The sequence below is a fragment of the Urocitellus parryii genome (assembly GCF_045843805.1).
Source record: "Urocitellus parryii isolate mUroPar1 chromosome 13 unlocalized genomic scaffold, mUroPar1.hap1 SUPER_13_unloc_1, whole genome shotgun sequence".
Lineage (NCBI taxonomy): Eukaryota > Metazoa > Chordata > Mammalia > Rodentia > Sciuridae > Urocitellus > Urocitellus parryii.
Window position 1 is genome coordinate 259,110 of NW_027551761.1, and position 14,423 is coordinate 273,532.

Genomic DNA, 14,423 nt, shown 5'->3' on the forward strand with positions numbered 1-14,423 from the left:
TGTGCTTACGTTAAAAAAGACAAACAGAATTCCAGGACTAATGACAAGAAGGATATGATTCTATGTAAGGACTCCCAGGACTTATATTCTTTAGTTAAATTCAGTTATATAAATATAAACACATGGGCTGGGGTTGTGGCTCAGAGGTAGAGCGCTCGCCTAGCAGGCATGAGATACTGGGTTTGATCCTCAGCACCAAATAAAGTAAAATAAAGACATTGTGTCCACCTATAACTAAAAAATAAATTAAAAATAAGTAAATACAAACGTGATACTAATTTTTAAAGACAAGTTTAAAATGCATCTGACTCTTGTTTTTATTATGAAAATTTCAAATTCTCTAATCATTTGAAAATCAAAGCATACTTTTCATTAGCTGTATAGATGCTAGAGTTACTTTAAGTTCCAACACATATTTTTTATCTGAATTGTTAAAAACAATTGTTAATGTTAAGCAAATTAACAAGTTAAAAGTTGTTTACTCCTGAGTATAACAGATGGGCTACTTGACATAATTGTCACGATTCTTTAATCATGAATGGTTAAACAATGGAAAGTTCCTCATCCATTTTTGAGAACATAAGTATGAATTCTTTTAGATTATTCCTGATGAATCATTAAAATATTTAATCCCTATTTTAAATAATATAATCCTGCTCCCTTACCAATTATCTACTGATATTTTTGGCATCTATGAAAACTTGAAGCATTACCAGCATTTTCTGTATTCTTCTAGAATATTTCACACTATGTCAATACTATCTATCTGTCTATCTATCTATTTATCTATGACTTTGCTTTTTAGCAGTTAACATTGTATTTTGGAAATAATTCTAGATTTCAGCTTCTCTCACAGTAGCAATTTTACTTAACTGATAACATTTATTTCCCATTGAAAGACATTTAAATTATTACAGGAATTTGACAATTTTCAGCATTAGAATGAGCATTTTCATATATATACATCTGTGATACGATTGTTTTATGTACTTCTAATTTCCATAGATGTCACAAAATTGCCTTTCTTGTAGATTGTGTCATTTCATTTTTTCTCTAATAAAGTGTAGTGTAATTCACTACACCCTTGAGACACAACATACTAAGCCTTTAGATTTGGACCAGTCTCAGTTTCATACAGGCAACAGTTTTGGACAGGATCATGAGGTTCCGTCCTACTCGTGATCCTCCCTTACTGACAACCTGCCTCCTGGACATTGGATTTGCTTAGCCTGCTACCATAACTGTATAACCATAGTTTTAACTGTATGCCATAGTTTTAACTTGCATTTCTCTTATTATAAACTTGAGCAACAGTTAATATATTAAAAACTATATATGTTTACTTTACTCTCAATTACTGACTGAAATTCCCTGCCCATTATCCTCTTAGATAGTTGAATACTTCCCTTATTGATTTATAGAATCTCTTTATATATTAAGGAAATAAATATTCTATACATGTCATTGATACTATTTATAATACTTATTCCCAGTTTTTACATTTCTCTTTTGGCAAAGTTATGGCTCTTATCATGTGTATATTGCTTTATTTTTATGTAGTCGTATTTATAGATTCTTAAACTTTCTTTAGACATTCTCTGTAGTCTAAAAAGGTATACTAAATCTTATTTTCTAGGTATTTCCTTAGCTATTGTGAGGGACCCTAGCTGGCTTAAGACTACTTAGAAAATGACAGAGGTTTGTCGTCTCACAGGACTGTTTTATTGGTTTTTCATGGTGATGGGTTTTTGAAATGACAACTTGGTTACCCTGAGCTATAGTCATTGAATCAAACAATAGTCTCAGCACTGTAGTGAAAGAGTTCTGCAGACTTAATCACCACACCTAAACAGTTAATTTATGTTAAGAAGATTATCGTGGGTGAGCCTGACATAATCAGTTGAGGGTCCCTAGGAAGAGAATATAGGTTTCCCAAGAAAGAGAAAGGGTAGCATAGAGAGACTGACTGATTTTGCCAGGGGAAAACAGCTTTGGACATGCCTCTGAGGTTCCAACCTGCTTCTGACTTTCCTTTCCTAATAACCTGCCCCATGGATATTGGACTTGCTAAGCCTGCCCCCATGATTTTGTAAGGTAAGTTCATGTAATACATCTGTGTGTACACTGATATATGTATGAGTGTGTATGGACATGCATATTACTATACATTACTATACATGTGGAGCCCATGTTATATATAACACATATACATGTGCATACATGTATAAATCTATGTAGTTAGTGTGTGTACATACCATATATGCATACAGATAGGTATATGTGTGCACATGTATGCATGTGTGAATATGTGTGTACATGTATGTCACATGTGTGCTCTCTGTGTGTGTACATATATCTCCTATTGGTCATGCTTCCCTGGTCAAACCCCGAGCCATCTGCCTGTAAGCCATAGAATTAAGGTAAACACAGGATGCTGTGGTCAAGGTACATGGTGAAAATGTTCCTTTCTGGGATGACGCATCAGCTGGGGACTGTAAGGTAGCACGTAGGCCTTAGGCCAGGATAAGTGGAATGATGAATGAAAAGGGGTGGGGCTTGGAGACGTGGACCATGCCCCTTCCCTTGGCCATCTGGCAAATCTTGTGTCAGGGAGGTGGCCAAGGACGTGAGGGGACCTGGGCCTGGAGCTGGGGGAAGGCAGCCTGTCCCGGGCAGGGCCTGCCCTGGGCTCTATGAAGCCCTGGACACGTGATGTCCCCCTGACAACGAATGCACTTTGTGAGTGTGGCTGCCACAGGACGGTGGTCACTGACTTCAACTGGATCAACATCATGACTTTGAAAAGGAGACTCATGCCTGAAGAGCACCCTCCCTCGGGCAGGTCTTGAAGTTCCTAGGCTTAGGAGACACCTCGTTGCCTGTTTCCCACTGGACACGACTCCTGCTGGACTGTAGCCATCTTGGCCAACCAGCAGGGCCTCTCACACCAGGGGAGTGTTGCCCATGGTGAGCGGACAGGGGTGGAGCTGTGCAGGGTTCTGCCCGCCAACACCAAGGCAGACTGAGTATTCCCCCCAGGGGTGTGAGGGGCCGTTCCCCTCAAATACTTCTCTGTTCTGTGGTCAACAAGATGAAGGGCATCTGAGTATGGCTGTCAACTTGGAAAATTACTATTGAATAGGATCGCAGTGTGCTTATGCTTTTTATTTATGTTGATTTTAATAATTAGCTTAATCAATCTCTTCCATGAGTTTAATATTCGATTAAATGCCAAAATGTTTGGGATAGTGCTGATGAATGTAAAAATGGCAAGAATGAACTTTACTCCCACTGAAGACAAAAGTCGATAGGAAGAAAAAGCAGTCCATGCCACACACACACACACACACACACACACACACACATGGCCCTGTGAATTGTGCATATGTGTTAATCCAGAGTTCAAGTTCAATTGTGCATATGTGTTAATCCAGAGTTCATGCACATATGTATGATTAGTTATAAATAAAATCATTAAAAATGACTTCCCTCCTCAAAAATCCAGTCACACAGCCAAACTCACAAATCAATTCGATGTCAACTGCCCCAAAAAGAAAAATTGTTTTTCTAGCCCTCCTATTCCATCTCTTTTCTGTTATATTTAAAGTTCTGTATTGGAACTGTGACAACATAGAAAGAATTGAATGAATACTAGATAATGAGTTAATATGCATCACAATTCTAATTCATTAACTAAGGTTCAAGTCTAATGAATTAGGATAATGGACTCTAATTCTGCGCTGGAACCTCCTAGCAGCCATGAAATGGGAGGGGGGCACACCCTCTGCATACAACCTGTGGTCTTTATATGCAGTGCACCTACCAAACCTGTTCCCAACAGATGCAACTGACAGTCAATCACATAACACCGCCCCGAGTGATTCTGGCAAGGCAAAAATTGGCTGTCTTTGAAAAGCTCTTCTGATAGGAATATTAGCTACCACTGATCACTCTCACTGCAATGACTTTGAAGATGCACTCGAGCAGCGTCAGCAGGTGGACATGGATGGACTTTATAACAAAGCAGCTGAGGACCCACACGGAAAGCACGGTGCACATGGGGTGTGGGTGTCGCGAGCTGCGGGTACAAACGAGGGCTGCACACGGCAAAGCACCGAAGCACAGCTACACGGGCAGTGGACAGGGAGGGCAGGCTGAGCGCCGGCTGAGCCAGGCCAGTCCTACCGTGGCTCAGGGACAGCAAGCAGGGGGCAGGGGGGTCACGGTTTAGCACCTTTCTGCCGTCCCGCTTTGGTAAGTAGTATGATTTGATTCTTGAGATTATTCCACCCGCTGACCAACTCTAGAAACCATAATGGCAAAGAGGAACAGTAAATTTAGTGTCAGAAAATAAATTCAGGACAGCATACATGACATCCTACCTGAACTTGCTTCTGTAACGGAGCTCGGCTGAGTCCCTCCCTACCCTGCGGGTGAGGTTGACTCTTGGCCACTTGAAATGCTTCCTGTAGAGGTTACTACTTGAGCAGAAGGAACTAGAAAAATATTAGGGAAATCTTTTCCACCCCTGAGCAGCCTCCTTGGTTGCAACAAAGACTCAGATCCCAAGTGGCAATCGCCCCTGGCAGAACATACATATCGATGTGGCTTTCTTTGGATCTGGCTTTTGGGGGTGAGGGGTGGGGTATCAGGCACAAAGTGAGGTACAGAAGGCCCACTTGCCTGGTGGCATTAGAGGTCACAGAAAGTCCACACTGATGTACCCCAAAGGAATGAGAAAATCAATTCCTGCCTTGAATATAAGTCAGCTCCTAGCAGTCTAGAAGGAGAAGAAAGGCAGGGTTTCCCTTCAGAGGCTTCAGGCACACACTGGGAAAACTCTGATGGAGAGGAACAGTAGCCTCGTTCTCACCCCCCGTGGACATGAGCCAGGACAAGAGCTCTGGGCCAGACTCACAGTCTCCCTCCTTCTCCAGGAACTTCTTTTGAAATCTCACCAATCATCCACCTCCCAGTTCTCCTTCCTCTAAGCTTTTGTTGAACCAGTTTACTCGGAAAGATCTAATTCCCTGATATCAATTTATCACTTGGGAGACATCTTATCTACCTGCCAAGTCACCCTGCTCAACATGTGGCCCTATGGATTACACATATGGCCCTGCATATGTGTTAATCCAGAGTTCAAGGCTGAACTTGAATGAAATGTTTCCATTTCTCAAATCTGACAGAGGGCCTATTTCTGATTTGACATGGGGGTTTCTTCCTTATTTTAGATACTTTTAGAAAATAGGGAGAATTTAGCTGGGTATGTGCTATATGCCTACAATCCCAGCAGCTTGGGAGGCTGAGGCAGGAGGATCACAATTTTAAAGCCAGCCTCAGGAATTCAGTGAGGCCCTAAGCAACTTAGCAAGACCCTGTTTCAAAATACAAAATAGTGGGGCTGGGGATGTGGCTCAAGTGGTAGCGCGCTCCCCTGGCATGCATAGGGTGCTGGGTTGGATCCTCAGCACCACATAAAAATAAAATAAAGATGTTGTGTCCACCGAAAACTAAGTAATAAATATTAAAAAATTCTCTCTCTCTCTCTTTAAAAAAATACAAAATAGTTTTGAAAAGGGTTAGGATTCTGGTTCAATGGTTAAGTGTCCTGGTTCCATCTCTGGTACCAAAAATAAATAAATAAATAGATAATAAATAGAGAGAATTTAACCCAACCAAGAACTTAGGAAAACTTGTCTATCCTAGCACTGAAAATAGGTTGGTTGTACCAACACTCAACAGAAATCCCAGTTCATCAAGGGGTATGTTGTGAAGTACAATCAAAACAATGAACACTACTCTTATTAGCTAAACTCTGCTTTGCACTTGTGCTAATAAACATTTGCTTTGCTGCCAGAGGTATGTCTAGTGACACTTACCACAGGATGAGCAGTTGGTCCTTGTTAATGAGCTACAGAAGTAACATCTCCTGGTTAGAAAGAGTGTGGAAGGCTTCCTCTGTACACATACCCCCCGCCGTTGTCCCCTCCTCCACCCCACACCATCAATGTGTCTGCACCACACTGATTCTTGAGAAGACTACAGACCTCTGCATCCATTTCTTTTTATCCTCTTTCACTAGCTTTCACACTTATGCAACTAAAATGAATGAATTTTTTTTTAAGTTAAAGGGACTGGCTGTCTTTTAAATCCATGGTTTTTAAAATGGGCGCACTCTGACGGCACGTCTAATCACTCAATAAGAACCAGGCCTCATCCAATAGGAGCCTGGAATAAACCAAATCTGAGACATGGTTGATTAGACTCATATCTGAAAGTCAGATATCCCTGGGTCCAGGGAAGTCACCCATCTGTGTGCCAATTTTTTGACATGGAACTGTAAGAACTCTTAACAAACCATCTGGCTTGTAAGAATAATGTTCCACCAGCTGAAAGAGAACAAAGGGAGAAAGTGTGGTAAATACCAGGGCAAGAAATGGAAAAATAGGGACAGAGAAACACTGACCACCTGTCAGACTTAAAAGAACTCAGAATACACTTAAATCTCTACAGGTGTCTAGGGAGGTGGGCACCCAACCAGGGATGTCCTCAAACCTTCTGTGTAAATGGCCAGATAGTGATACTTCAGGCTTTGGGGGACCCCTTAATATCAGTATCACCAAGTTCTTTATTTCTAAAACAATCCTTTAAAAACATTTTAAAAAATTCTGTCTTTAGGGCCTGCACAGAAACAGGCCATGGAACAGATTTGGTCTAGAGGTTTGCAGACCCCTGAGCTAAAGTAAATAATGTGAAAATAGAGCAGGGTCATAATTACTGACTCTCAGTCAAATAATCCTGGGGTCTTGGGGTTGGAGTAGGGCACACAGGTACTTTCCAATGCTGTCAAGGAAAACCAAAGTAATCATGGTCATAAAAAATGGAAGACATAACTGGCTAGAAAATACACACTAAGAAGTACTCAGTGCGGGCAGAATGTTATGATATACCCAATGAAAACAGCAAAGTGTCTTAGAAAGGAACATTCCAACAATTACCAATGTTGAGCTGCATCTCACAGCTCCTAGAACTCTAGAGTGAGGCACAACCTTTGAAACTGTGAGTGAAAAACCACACCAGTAAAACTGTCATTGAGAAGTTGAATAAGTGGCTATATATAAGTGACAGGCCTGGGATCTAAGTATTAGACTAGCAGAAAAGACTCCTGATGCCTTTATTTATTTATATTTAGTTGTGTTTTTCTTTTTGCAATGCTGGGGATGGTACTGGGCCTCATGCACTCTAGGAACTGCTTTAGCCCTGACCTACAGCCCCAGCCCCTCCAGGTGCCTTTAAATAATTCTTGCAGGAGGCAAAAGACCATGATGGGAAAAGAATACCAGAAGGCAACATTCTGTATTAATCTCCCTAATGTGCTTGGAGCTCCGGGTACAGGTAAGATTAATACTCTTTCAAATCAATACCGTTAAAATAAAGCAAAGCCTGTGATCACCAGGGAGACACATACTGATGAGCCCCATTACCAAAAGCCAATGCCCATGTTATGAGTGACATGTGTGACTAATTATAATAACTACTACTCAAAAAAGGAGTATCTTGTTTTCTGATTATAGCATTAAGAATGAAATCACATCCGGGAAGAAACTCTAAAGGAAATGAGGATCTGTGGTCTCAGTTTTTAAAAACGGCAGGGTTTGGGGTTGAGTGCTTTCCTGGACACTGATTGACTACATGTGGGTTCCTGGCTGGGCCTGGGTGGGGGCTTGTGAACTCACCACAAGTATGTCCCTCACCCAGGAAAGTTCAAGGTGGTTTTTCTGTGGGCAGAGATGGCTGGCTGTCTCTGTCTGTCTCTGGACTCTCTACGGATTGCAGATGCCCTGGGAACATGGTGCACAAAGGACCATCACTGTCAGGTCCTCCCTGTCATCGAAAGTAGGTTCAATAACACAATTAACAACCTAGACCTAATTGACATATATAGACTATACCACCCAACATCAAGTAGTTACACTTTTTTCTCAGCAGCTCATGGAACCTTCTCAAAAATAGACCATATATTATGTCACAGGGCAACTCTTAGACAATATAAAGGGGTAGAGATAATACCATGCATCTTATCTGACCACAATGGAATGAAACTGAAAATCAATGATAAAGGAAGGAAGGAAAAATCAAGCATCACTTGGAGAATGAACAATAGGTTGCTGAATGATCAATGGGTTTTAGAAGACATCAAGGAGGAAATTAAAAACTTCCTAGAGTTAAATGAAAACACAGACACAACATATCGGAATCTATGGGACACATTGAAAGCAGTTCTAAGAGGAAAATTCATTGCTTGGAGTTCATTCCTCAAAAAAAGAAAAAACCAACAAATAAATGATCTCATACTTCATCTCAAAATCCTAGAAAAAGAAGAGCAAAACAACAGCAAAAGAAGTAGAAGGCAAGAAATAATTAAAATCAGAGCTGAAATTAATGAAATTGAAACAAAAGAAACAATTGAAAAAATTGACAAAACTAAAAGTTGGTTCTTTGAAAAAATAAATAAAATTGACAGACCCTTAGCCATGCTAACGAAGAGAAGAAGAGAGAGAACCCAAATTACTAGCATACGGGATGAAAAAGGCAATATCACAACAGACACTTCAGAAATACAGAAGATAATCAGAAATTATTTTGAATCATTATACTCCAATAAAATAGAAGATAGTGAAGGCATAGATAATTTTCTTAAGTCATATAATCTGCCCAGATTGAGGCAGGAGGATAAAGACAATCTAAACAGACCAATAACAATAGAGGAAATAGAAGAAACCATCAAAAGATTACCAACTAAGAAAAGCCCAGGACCGGATGGGTATACAGCAGAGTTTTACAAAACCTTTAAAGAGGAACTAACACCAATACTTTTCAAGCTATTTCAGGAAATAGAAAAAGAGGGAGAACTTCCAAATTCATTCTACGAGGCCAACATCACCCTGATTCCGAAACCAGACAAAGACACTTCAAAGAAAGAAAACTACAGACCAATATCTCTAATGAACATTGACGCAAAAATCCTCAATAAAATTCTGGTGAATCGGATTCAAATACATATCAAAAAAATTATACACCATGATCAAGTAGGATTCATCCCTGGGATGCAAGGCTGGTTCAATATACGGAAGTCAATAAATGTTATTCACCACATCAATAGACTTAAAATTAAGAACCATATGATCATCTCGATTGATGCAGAAAAAGCATTCGACAAAGTACAGCATCCCTTTATGTTCAAAACTCTAGAAAAACTAGGGATAACTGGATCATACCTCAACATTGTAAAAGCAATCTATGATAAGCCACAGGCCAGCATCATTCTGAATGGAGAAAAATTGAAGGCATTCCCTCTAAGATCTGGTACAAGACAGGGATGCCCTCTCTCACCACTTCTGTTCAACATAGTCCTCGAAACACTGGCCAGAGCAATTAGACAAACGAAAGAAATTAAAGGCATAAAAATAGGAAAAGAAGAACTTAAATTATCACTATTTGCAGATGATATGATTCCATACCTAGCAGACCCAAAAGGGTCTACAAAGAAGCTATTAGAGCTAATAAATGAATTCAGCAAAGTGGCAGGATATAAGATCAACACACATAAATCAAAGGCATTCCTGTATATCAGCGACAAATCCTCTGAAAAGGAAATGAGGACAACTACTCCATTCACAATATCCCCCAAAAAAATAAAATACTTGGGAATCAACCTAACAAAAGAGGTGAAAGATTTATACAATGAAAATTACAGAACCTTAAAGAAAGATATAGAAGAAGACCTGAGAAGATGGAAAAATATACCCTGCTCATGGATAGGCAGAACTAACATCATCAAAATGGCGATATTACCAAAAGTTCTCTATAAGTTCAATGCAATGCCAATCAAAATCCCAACAGCATTTATTGTAGAAATAGATAAAAGAATCATGAAATTCATATGGAATAATAAAAGACCCAGAATAGCAAAAACAATACTAAGCAGGAAGTGTGAATCAGGCGCTATAGCGATACCAGACTTCAAACTATACTACAGAGCAATAGTAACAAAAACAGCATGGTACTGGTACCAAAACAGGCGGGTGGACCAATGGTACAGAATAGAGGACACAGTAACCAATCCACAAAACTACAACTATCTTATATTTGATAAAGGGGCTAAAAGCATGCAATGGAGGAAGGATAGCATCTTCAACAAATGGTGCTGGGAAAACTGGAAATCCATTTGCATCAAAATGAATCTGAATCCCTATCTCTCGCCATGCACAAAAGTTAACTCAAAATGGATCAAGGAGCTTGATATTAAATCAGAGACACGGTATCTGATAGAAGAAAAAGTTGGTTATGATCTACATGCTGTGGGATCGGGCCCCAAATTCCTCAATAGGACACCCATAGCGCAAGAGTTAACAACTAGAATCAACAAATGGGACTTACTCAAACTAAAAAGTTTTTTCTCAGCAAAAGATACAATAAGAGAGATAAACAGGGAGCCTACATCCTGGGAACAAATCTTTACTCCACACACTTCAGATAGAGCCCTAATAACCAGAATATACAAAGAACTCAAAAAATTAGACAATAAGATAACAAATAACCCAAACAATAAATGGGCCAAGGACCTGAACAGACACTTCTCAGAGGAGGACATACAATCAATCAATAAATACATGAAAAAATGCTCACCATCGCTAGTAGTCAGAGAAATGCAAATCAAAACCACCCTAAGATACCATCTCACTCCGGTAAGGTTGGCAGCCATTAGGAAGTCAAACAACAATAAGTGCTGGAGAGGATTCGGGGAAAAGGGCACTCTTGTTCATTGCTGGTGGGACTGCAAACTGGTGCAGCCAATTTCGAAAGCAGTATGGAGATTTCTTGGAAAGCTGGGAATGGAACCACCATTTGACCCAGCTATTCCCCTTCTCGGTCTATTCCCTAAAGACCTAATAAGAGCATGCTACAGGGACACTGCTACATCGATGTTCATAGCAGCTCAATTCACGATAGCAAGACTGTGGAATCAGCCTAGATGCCCTTCAATAGATGAATGGATACAAAAAAATGTGGCATTTATACACTATGGAGTACTACTCTGCATTAAAAAATGACAAAATCATAGAATTTGGAGGGAAATGGATGGCATTAGAGCAGATTATGCTAAGTGAAGCTAGTCAATCTTTAAAAAACAAATACCAAATGACTCCTTTGATATAAGGGGAGTCAACAAGGACAGGGTAGGGATGAAGAGCTTGAGAAGAAGATCTACATTAAACAGGGATGAGAGGTGGGAGGGAAAGGGAGTGAGAAGGGGAATCGCATGGAAATGGAAGGCGATCCCCAGGGTTTTACAAAATGACATATAAGAGGAAAGGAGGCGTAAGACAAGATAATACAAATGGAAGTAATGATTTACAGTAGAAGGGGTAGAGAGAGAAAAGGGGAGGGGAGGGGAGGGGGGATAATAGAAAATAGGACAGACAGCAGAATACATCAGACACTAGAAAGGCAATATGTCAATCAATGGAAGGGTAACTGATGTGATTCAGCAATCTGTATACGGGGTAAAATTGGGAGTTCATAACCCACTTGAACCAAACCATGTAATATGATGTATTAAGAACTATGTAATATTTTGAAAGACCAATAATAAAAAAAAAAGAAAGAAAGTAGGTGTGATCTAAATCGGAGAGCAACGTGTGGCTCCCTGCAGAGTTGTGAAAAGCAGGGGAACACTTTCAGATGTTCCTGAATGCTCAGGTAATGACCCCCATTGTGAGTAGAACAGGGCCAAGAGGAAACCATTTCTAGACCAGGGCTGCAACATTCCTAGACAAGCAGCACCCTGGAGCCCAGGAATGCAGACTTAATTTCACCAGGGGTCTTAGCTGCTCAAGGGAGAGACAGAGGCTGTACCTGCAGTGCAGATGGCACCTGAATTCGATATCTACTCCTGCATCTCACAGCTCTGAGTCCCGGCCCCTGAGCCTGGCTCCCTGCCTATCTGCGTCTGTATTTTGTGTCTATTTGTCTGAAAGACTATTCTGGGTTCTAGTTAGAATATCTTAGAAGGAAGCATTTTCCAATTCCCCAAAGCCAGGCTGCCTGTTCAACTCAGAGCCCAGGCCTGAATGGTAAGGGGCAGAACCTTCTGGACCTTTGTTTATCTGGCACAATGGTCCTTAGGCCCTGGCTTCTCAAACATGCAAGTCCCCTGGAGATCAGGAAGCAGGCTCTGATTGAGGAGGTGGGCAGGGACCCCTGTGTGCATTCCTAACATGCTCCAGGGGCTCTGCTGGTCTGGGGGCCACACTGTGGATGGACAGCAGCCTGTCCCCTCTTATTCCTTAGAGCCAGCCATGAGGAGGGAGAGGACGACGTGTACCTGCCAGAGTGTGTGGAACTTCTTTCCGTCGGGGATGGAGAGCTTCCCTGTCTTGTCCTTGTCAATGCGATAGTGCAGCACCTTCCCTTCGTGCAGCAGGCACAGGGCGTAGGAGCCATTATTGTCTCGGGCCCTGATCCTGGAAGAGAAGACACTGGGTCATCCCCACTCCAGCCAGTCCTGAGACAGGAGCCTGGGAAGCAGAGTCCGGGCCAGAGACCTGGCCAGCAGATGTTCTCAGGAACTTTCAGCTGGTGACACAGCCTGTGGGCTGTCCCAAACCTCGAGGGCCCAGGAAGCTTCAACTTCTAGCTCAGGGATGCTCTGCAAGAAGAGGCTGGTGGGTTCAGGACCAGGGCTCAGGTCTAGCAGGGCCCCAGCAGCCCTGGAGGGTAAGCCTAAGGCTCAGAGGACAGCAAACACGGCTCAGGGTGACTAGCACATGGGACCTTGCGGGGTTCTGAGGGTCTGTGGAGCGGGGTGGGCTCATCTCCTTTTGGACCAGGGTCTTGGTTTGGATCAACCCTAGATGGCAAGACCCACAGCCTTGCCAGGGATGCAGGTGGGAGGGGTCTGGTGGGGAGGGGTGCAGGGTGGGCACTCTAACCAGGAATTTTCTGGGGCACAAATCTAGAGATGTGAAGCTTCTGATCCTCAGGGCCTTCTTTACTCCTTCCCCTTTTCCTGATGCAGGGGCAGGGGGGATTCAAAATGTTTAAATAGCTGAGTCAGGTGAAGTCCTTCAGGGAAGAACGTGCCATCCACCGGGGAGTGAGTGGCTGGCAGCACCAGGGCTGTTGATGGTCCCTGAGAATCCATTGTCATTGTCATCATGGGTAACCTTCAGTGCCACCTGGTGTCCCAGGGGACTGAGACTTGGGATCTGATGACAAACAGATGAGGACACCCTCTCATGCACCACGAGAGTCTTCTGAGCATCTCAGGTACCACCAGATGCAGCCCTCTTGGCCCTGTTCAGGCCCTCCAGATCATGAGGTCTGATCAAGAGTGAGTCACAAAGGCCCCAGGAAGCTTCTCCAGCCCTGGCATTTGCTCACATGAGGAAGCAGAGGTCAGAAAGCATGAAGCCACATGCCCAAGGGGACATGCTCAGGGGAGAGCTCAACTGTGGCCCAGCTGCCGTGGAGAATGTCAGTGAACGGGGGGATTTCTGCTGCCTCTTCTGGGTTGCAAGAGGTCACGGCCACAGTCACCATGAGAGTAAGATAAGCTCTGAAACAGGACGTGGCCACACTTCCCTTTCTCCCACCACATACTCTATCTCCAAAATCAAGCCCAGGACTTGAAAACCAAACCCTGGCGTGGGGGGTTGGAACTTGAAACATGAATTTCTTCTCGAGTGGTGCTTAGCCAGGCACAGTGGCCGGCTGCATTCCTCTATGCTCCACTGCTCAGGGCACAGACCAGGGGGAAGATACACACCCAGACCCTCCCTGGCTCTGGTTGGTGACTCTACTGAAACCTCCCCCTCTGTGAAAACAGCCCAAACCCACAGAAACACCAGCATCTCAAGATTGAATTCCTGTTTCACAGTCATGGGTCACTTAAAGCCACAGTGGGCTCCTGGTAAACGAACCCCCCCCCACCCCACAAAAAAGCACACAGTGAAACATAGTTTTAGATGGACGAAAACTGAGTCTACTCTATAGAGAAGCCAGTTTATAATGTGGGGTGATTTATGCTTGCTTTGTTTATCTTATAAACATCAGTGGCTCACAGAATTTTGTGGATGTATAAATAATATAAATACCAAATAATTAAGCATTATGCATATACATATAAAAGTTGGTCTTGGGAGAAGGATGACCAGAGGTCACATCAAAATTCTTCTTGATTTAGCTGGGTGTGGTGGTGCCCGCCTGCAATCCCAGTGGCTCAGGAGGCTGAGGCAGGGAGATGGCTTGAGCCTAGGAGTTCAAGGTCAGCCTGTGCCACACAGTGAGACCCTGCTTCTTTAAACAACAAATCCCCAAATAGACACAGGAGATCACAGACTGCCCAGGGTGAGCAT

General features: G+C 42.4%; 1 pseudogene; it reads right to left on the reverse strand.

The window, feature by feature from the left end:
* Positions 1-14,423, reverse strand: part of LOC144251300 (tyrosine-protein kinase SYK-like) — a 49,407-nt pseudogene that overhangs the window by 18,127 nt on the left and 16,857 nt on the right.